Source organism: Lacerta agilis, chromosome 3 (assembly GCF_009819535.1).
Source record: "Lacerta agilis isolate rLacAgi1 chromosome 3, rLacAgi1.pri, whole genome shotgun sequence".
Lineage (NCBI taxonomy): Eukaryota > Metazoa > Chordata > Lepidosauria > Squamata > Lacertidae > Lacerta > Lacerta agilis.
Window position 1 is genome coordinate 56,863,932 of NC_046314.1, and position 7,529 is coordinate 56,871,460.

The window sequence follows — 7,529 nt, forward strand, 5'->3', positions numbered from 1 at the left end:
TGGTGTCAGCAACTACAGTACCTGGGTATCTGTATCTCATGTTTTCCCATAGCATGCAAAATTTGGATGTTACCAGGGTGCTGTGAACGCTCAGTATCACTTTGCAGTAATTCGGCAGGTCAGCAGAAATATTTTAATATTCCTGCTTAGTTCTTGCCAAGATCTCTCTTGATGTGGCTTCTTGCTTGGCATTTTGAAACTGGGTGACTAATATTTGAGTTTTGTCCCTTATGCAAATTGTACTGAAACACAAGTTCATGTTGCCAGTGTTCCATGAGAGCTGAATGCCTGTGCAAGTAACTTCAAAATCTATCGTGCAGACATCTTTTCATTTCACATTAGGATTTCCCAGTATAATACGCTGATACGTTTTGCAGTTGCTCCAGTGGCAAAGGATCAGGGACTGTCGGCAAGAAATCAGACTGGGCAAGCACTTGGTTGTTGGTTCCAGTCATTCCTTTTAAACTACACTATCCTTGCCAATGCAGGAATACACAATCTGGTAGTAAAAATGCACTCAAAATGCTTTGCACAGTAAAGGTGAAGGACCCCTGGACAGTTAAGTCCAGTCAAAGGTGACTGGTGCGGTGCTCATTTCAGGCTGAGGGAGCCGGCATTTGTCTACAGACAACTTTCATGTGGCCAACATGACTAAATCACCTCTGGTGCAAGGAAACCCTTTACCTTCCCGTTGCAGCACCTATTTACTGGTATCTACTTGCGCTGGCATGCTTTTGAACTGCAAGCACCACAGTAGTAGACCACAGTAGGTTGCCTTTACCTGCTAATTACCAAATGGTTGTCAGTGGTCTATGGAGGGTTTATGAGTGGAACATCTATTGGGCCATCTGCACCTATTGGGTGCTTTTCAAATGCATATGCTGGTATTTGATTAAATTCATTGAAGAGTGGATTGGTCAAGTTTGTGAATGGCACCCAGTTACTCAGAATGGTGAAAACTCAAGCAGACTGCAGGAAGCTCCAAACAGAATGGCCCATATGTTTTAATAGAAAGCAACAAACAAAAGGCAAATGGCAGGTATGGAAGTTTTTGTGAACTAATGTTTTTACTATAAGTTATTTTAAAATGTTGCTTCAAGATCCCCTGGTTGCAAGTTAAGGGGAAATATTGCACTTCACATTTTCTAGCACCCCTCATACCTGCAAAACATTTTGCTTATTTTATTTGCACACTTTTGTAAGTCATGCACACGTTCATTCAAAATCAAAATGGTTGGTTAAGATTGCACTAAAGCAGGCACCCCCAAACTCGGCCCTCCAGATGTTTTGGGACTACAACTCTCACCATCCCAAACTTAATGGGACCAGTGGTCAGGGATGATGGGAATTGTAGTACCCGAAACATCTGGAGGGCAGAGTCGGGATGCCTGCACTAAAGCTTTGTAAGGAGAAATATAATTCAGGACTTCTACAAATTTAATGATTTCTAGGTGCTTTTAGACAAGAGCCAATTATGCTTCATCTTCATTTTCATTCTGGCTTGGACACTTGTGACCTCTTCTCCTTCCAACTGGTCTGTTCCCATATATTTCAAACATGCCAACATCCTTAGCGTAAAAAAGCTGAAATTTGATTGCCTTTCTTGGAACGTTTAAAATTATAACCATCAGTTGATAATTTTCTTTTATGGACCACTTCTAAGCTCTACTCCTTGTATGGGTATGTTTGGTTACTTGAAATATATATGTAAAAATGGAGAAGCTGAAACTGGTTGAATTTCTGGTTTCTTCCAGCATTGATTCATTTCGAGTAACAACCTTGTCTGCAAGTTTCTGATTAAAAATATTGGACTTGTCTAGCGGTGACTGTATCTGGTGAGACTAGCCATGACAGGTTGCTGTCATTCTGTTAAGAGGCAAAACTTTCACACAATTGGAGTAGATTCTTTGATTAGACCTCTCAAGTTGTGTGGGCACACAACCAAATCGCTTGCCAGATGCATATAGTGGAATTTTTACACAGAGTACCCTGAGAGCAACTATAATAGAGGTGGTAGCAGCCACACAGCTCAGATAATGGAAAGAAGGATGAAATCCTGCTCTATTACAGATCATAGATGGCCAATTTCTTGTAGCAGCAACAACACTGAAGCTGGTGGAACTGAAGACCAGACAATGGTATTGCCAGGCATGTATTCCTGCTCGCCTCCCGTGTTGTGCGATGGCTAGTTTCCTTGCTCGGTAGTGTAGAAACAACCACATCGAGATATAGACCATTTGGGTGGTGGGAAGCTGGTTATTGCTATTTTCAGTAAACATACCTTTCTGGAAGGTAGGGTCTTTGTTGCTTTTTCAGATTCCTTTTCAGGCATTAAGAACCATACCTGCTTTTTTCCACTCCCAGAAAAGCTATGCTATAAAACTTCAAGTCTACATTTTAAAAGATGTAACAAAAATAATTTAAAAATTGATTTTGGACCCTTGAGGCTAGCAAAAGGTTACCTAAATCAGGACATTATTTTTACACACTTAAAGTGCGAGTATTTAAATAGCTTTGCCATGAGACACACAATGTGGGATTGTATAACACAGCTCCCCACCCCCCCTTCTGTAACTATCCCAGTTTCCCCTTTACTTAACCTCCCTGCATGCTTTAAAATTTATAAACTGTTATAAAAATCTTACTTATACCTGGTTGGCTTATTATACAAACATTCTTTAAAAAGGTTTATGATATTTAATATTGCTGACATACGAGATTATTATGTGTGAAGGGGAGATATAAAAAATAATAAATACTGTATTCCATAATGGAGAAAGTAAATGTTAACATCAACGTTAATGCAAAATTACAACCTTGTTCTGATTTTGATGTGTGCTGTCTCTAAAAATTATATGTGTGTATATATATGAGTTCACCAGGTCAGCAAGCACGGTATCTGCTGGTAAGTATTCTGGAACAATTAATCCATTCTTTAGTTACGCTCAGGTTAATGGCATTACAGTAGCAACAGATCTGACTTGTGGAATTTTAGACTGCAGATTTACACAGTTTATTAATAAATATACTGGAAGACCGCTGAAGGGTGAGGGGCACACTTATTCAATGTGGAGGGTGGGGAATTCATACTGAAACAAATGCATTCGGGTTGACATTTTTGCGTGTAGAAAACATTTTGGGGTAAAGCCTAAATTTCTAAGGCCACAATCCTCTCGGCGGGGAGTGGGGGAATTGAATCTGTGGCAGTTGCTGTGCCACATCTAAAATCCTGTTTGCTCACTGTGACCAGGATGGAAGGTGAGGGTGATTTTTAGTCCTTCCTCTTCCTGTTTCCCCCCTTCCCAAAGTGGTCGATCGCAATGGGAGGGCAATAAGCAATGTGAACTCCAGTGCTGGCATAGTTTCAGGCCCAATCCAGGTCAGAAGGGATGTTGGCATGAGATCCTGCTGATTCAAGAATGCCGCCACACACACACACACACACACCCCGAATGCCCTGAGAGATTGTCCAGAGCTTCACCAATTTCTTTTCAGCTATCCTCCTTCCTCGCCCCCAACCCCTCTCCCATATCACTGTCCTTGTCTGACCTCCCTGCCCAATACTTTCTTCAAGATGGCGCCCTTGTTGTTGTTCAGTCGTTCAGTCGTGTCCGACTCTTCGTGACCCCATGGACCAGAGCACGCTAGGCACGCCTATCCTTCACTGCCTCTCCCAGTTTGGCCAAACTCATGCTAGTCGCTTCGAGAACACTGTCCAACCATCTCATCCTCTGTCGTCCCCTTCTCCTTGTGCCCTCCATCTTTCCCAACATCAGGGTCTTTTCTAGGGAGTCTTCTCTTCTCATGAGGTGGCCAAAGTACTGGAGCCTCAACTTCAGGATCTGTCCTTCTAGTGAGCACTCAGGGCTGATTTCTTTGAGAATGGATAGGTTTGATCTTCTTGCAGTCCATGGGACTCTCAAGAGTCTCCTCCAGCACCATAATTCAAAAGCATCAATTCTTCGGCGATCAGCCTTCTTTATGGTCCAACTCTCACTTCCATACATTACTACTGGGAAAACCATAGCTTTAACTATACGGACCTTTGTCGGCAAGGTGATGTCTTTGCTTTTTAAGATGCTGTCTAGGTTTGTCATTGCTTTTCTCCCAAGAAGCAGGCGTCTTCTAATTTCGTGACTGCTGTCACCATCTGCAGTGATCATGGAACCCAAGAAAGTGAAATCTCTCACTGCCTCCATTTCTTCCCCTTCTATTTGCCAGGAGGTGAGGGGACCAGTGGCCATGATCTTAGTTTTTTTGATGTTGAGCTTCAGACCATATTTTGCGCTTTCCTCTTTCACCCTCATTAAAAGGTTCTTCAATTCCTCCTCACTTTCTGCCATCAAGGTTGTATCATCAGCATATCTGAGGTTGTTGGTATTTTTTCTGGCAATCTTAATTCCAGTTTGGGATTCATCCAGCCCAGCCTTTCGCATGATGAATTCTGCATATAAGTTAAATAAGCAGGGAGACAATATGCAGCCTTGTCGTACTCCTTTCCCAATTTTGAACCAATCAGTTATTCCATATCCAGTTCTAACTGTAGCTTCTTGTCCCACATAGAGATTTCTCAGGAGGCGGATGAGGTGATCAGGCACTCCCATTTCTTTAAGAACTTGCCATAGTTTGCTGTGGTTGACACAGTCAAATGCTTTTGCGTAGTCAATGAAGCCCTAGTTCATGACAAATGGCCATCCAACCTCCTCTTCAAAACCTCCAATGGGAGAGAGTCCATCTTCTGAGGGATTCCGTTCCACGGTCAAACAGCTCTTACTATCTTTCATTTTACTTTTACCACCTGAAAGTTCTTCCTGATGTTTCATTGGAATCTCCTTTATTGTAACTTGAAGCCATTGGTTGCACAATTACACTCAGTTGGGGAGGTTTTGCACAACAAGCCCACCTCCCCCAAAGATGGGGACTTTTTGAGATAAGGACAGAGGTGGGAAAAGACACAGGAAAGTGAGATAGCAAGCAAGGTCGTAGAATCATAGATTTGGAAGGGACCCTAAGAATCATCTCGTCCACCCCCCCCCCACACACACAATGCAGGACTATGCAGCTGTCTCGTACAGAGATCAAACCTGCAAACTTGGCATTATCAGGCAGGTCATCTAACCTCCATGCAAACAAATCCACATGAATGGTCATTTAAGAGGTCATGTGGAAGTAACCCTCACCATCATTGAAATGAATTGGTTTGCTCTGTTAAGAGGGGAGGGAAATGTGAAGTTTTCAGGCCTGACCAGTATTTTCAGTCTGATCCTTTATTTTCTATAACCTTTACAGTACAGTGGTACCTTGGTTCTCAAACGCCTTGGTACTCAAATGCCTTGGTTCTCAAACACCAAAAACATGAAAGTAAGTGTTCCGGTTTTCGAACGTTTTTCAAAAACCAAATGTCCAATGCGGTTGCCAGCTATTGTTTCCAGGGCGCTTGCACCAATCAGAAGCCACGCCTTGGTTTTCAAACATTTCGGAAGTCAAACAGACTTCTGGAACGGATTAAGTTTGGCGCTTTTGTTTTTGCTATTTATTTTGTGTTTTTGTTTTTGAGGCTTTTTTGGTTAATTTGTTTTTGTGACTGAAACCCAATTCAGCTGCTGATTGATTGACTATGTGACTGCAGAAATGGATAAAAGCCAAATGGATAGTCATCCAAAAAATGACTATCATCAGTGCAGGTAAGAAAAAAAATATTTTATTTTGATCATCTACTATACTGTCTTACTTATTTTATAGTACAGTGCAATGATTATTGCTTTCATTTTAAGGATCACTGGTCTTGTTAGTAAAATTCATGTTAAATTGCTATTTTAGGGGTTGTTTTTAAAAGTCTGGAATGGATTAATACATTTTGCATTACTTTCTATGGGAAGGCGCGCCCTGTAGCATATTCTGTAGTAGTAATAATATGGCAGTGTTAGCACCAGGCATGCTCCAGTATTTGAGAAAGGATAGCGAGTTCCTCAAATTGGCTGAAACAGAAGGTGGCAGTGTTGCTGCAGGTCAGAAGCAGCAAGTGCATGCCAAGAGCAGTCGGGGAGCCCGTGCTGATTGCTGGTGGAGTTTTAGCAGCAGGTGTTGCTGTGATTTCTTCAAGCCAAGTACATAGGAAACAAATGCGAAATGATTTTGTTTAGTGCCACTGAACATGGTGCAGTTTGACTGTGCTTTTTTCCAACGTTGGAGCCCATTCCCTGGCAAAAAATATTCAAATGAGTTTTGTTTTTTAAACAGAACTTTAGAAAGGTGCTTTTAAAGCAGCAGCTTCTGTCTCCTTTCTTTCTGCCTACTGTATGTTTTGTAACACAGAGGGGCTGGTGATGGTAGTAGTGGAATCAGGACTGAGGAAGAAATATCTTTACAGCCATCCATCGCTAAGCCTAGGGGGCTTCCAGGTGGGTCTGTAATTTGCAAACAGGTTACTGTCAAGGTGTTTTGATTTTTTGTTTTTGCTTTAAACTTATTGGAGTAAATGGGAAATACAGGTTGGTATTTTGATATCAACTAATCCAAGTGGTGGCGGCTGCTGCAGCAAAAAAAATTGTATACATAAGGACCCCTGATCCCCCAATAAACACCTGTCTTTAGAGAAACTGGAACAGTAAGCTGTCAGCTTTTGTCCTGGGTGTTGTTAAAATATACACTCCTTTCGCTCTCTGGAGCACATTTGGACTATTGTATTCTGAGAGTGCATGGCATCTATATTAAAATATTGCTGCATTTTTTAATATAGTTTTCCACTGCATTAGTTTTGCAGACCACAGTGATCCATTCTGAGTTTTGCTGAACTCTGTATTACAAAAAGAAGAAGAAGACCCAGCTCAGTTTTGTATTGAGAGTCAAGCTTCAGCACTAAGAAGCCACTAAGTCAACACTATGGGAGCTACTTTCTTCGACTTGTGTTGCTGTGTAGAATAGTGGTTTTAAATGTCCCTCAAGTACACAATCAGGACATGCTTGTTTATTCTGGATGGAGCAATTAGGAGTAAAAATGATGTGATCCTTATGAATTCGTGATCTCAGTGTATTTGAGTCTCATGGGTTCTAGACTCCACCAGTAATATTGTTGTGATAACTCTGGGCAATAATGCAAGTCATCGTGAAACCCCACACGTGTCTACTCATACGTAAGTACCAGAGAGTTCAGTGGAGTTTCCTTCCAGGAAAGTGCATACAGGAGTGAAGTCTTCATCGCTTCTTGGTTGCTCCATAAGCTGTAGATACAAAAATTAATTGTTAAACACAGAAAATGGAAGGCGCAGACTGCTGCAAGAGGGTCAGGTTGTGAAATAAGCTTTCAGAATTCAAGAGGCGTATTTGTGTGTGGACAGACATGTGTGATGGAATATGCATTGACTAAAGTGAGAAGCATTTTCCAGTCTGGGTTGCACAGTTCTTTGCTTAAACATTAAATGTTTATTGTAGTTTATATCCAGGGAAACGGGGGGGGGGGGGGGGGAGAGAGAGAGAGAGAGAGAGAGAGATTGTCAAAACTAAACTTTAAGAGGTAAGGTCAACAATGT